Raw genomic sequence first — 432 nt, forward strand, 5'->3', positions numbered from 1 at the left:
CCCCTCCCCCCTCAAAAACACCATCTCTGTACTCGTAAGTGACGTCACTGCACTGCAAAAGCCCTAAAAGCGCAGCCAAAAGGAATGAGGGAATGGGGGGGGGGTCAGCAATGTGCATGGACCCGCACATCGAGACCCCCACATTCATTGCCCCCTCCCCCCAACAACGGGCACCCCCCCCCCCCGGATTATGGCCGTAATCCCCCCCGGATTGAGGCCATGGTGCGCTCAGTGCCAGTGCTGGTTAATGGGATCGGGGGGTGGGGGTGCCAAAGAGGCTGAGGGGGCGCAGCACCCCCATATCTCCTCCCCACACCCTTGTGAGCCCCAAAAGAGCCGCCCCCCAGGAGCCCCAAAAGAGCCGCCTCCCAGGAGCCAGCCCCTTTGTCACTGCCCCCCCCCCCCTTAAGAAAAGAAACTGTGGGACTTCTT

Source organism: Coturnix japonica, unplaced genomic scaffold (genome assembly GCF_001577835.2).
Source record: "Coturnix japonica isolate 7356 unplaced genomic scaffold, Coturnix japonica 2.1 chrUnrandom497, whole genome shotgun sequence".
NCBI lineage: Eukaryota > Metazoa > Chordata > Aves > Galliformes > Phasianidae > Coturnix > Coturnix japonica.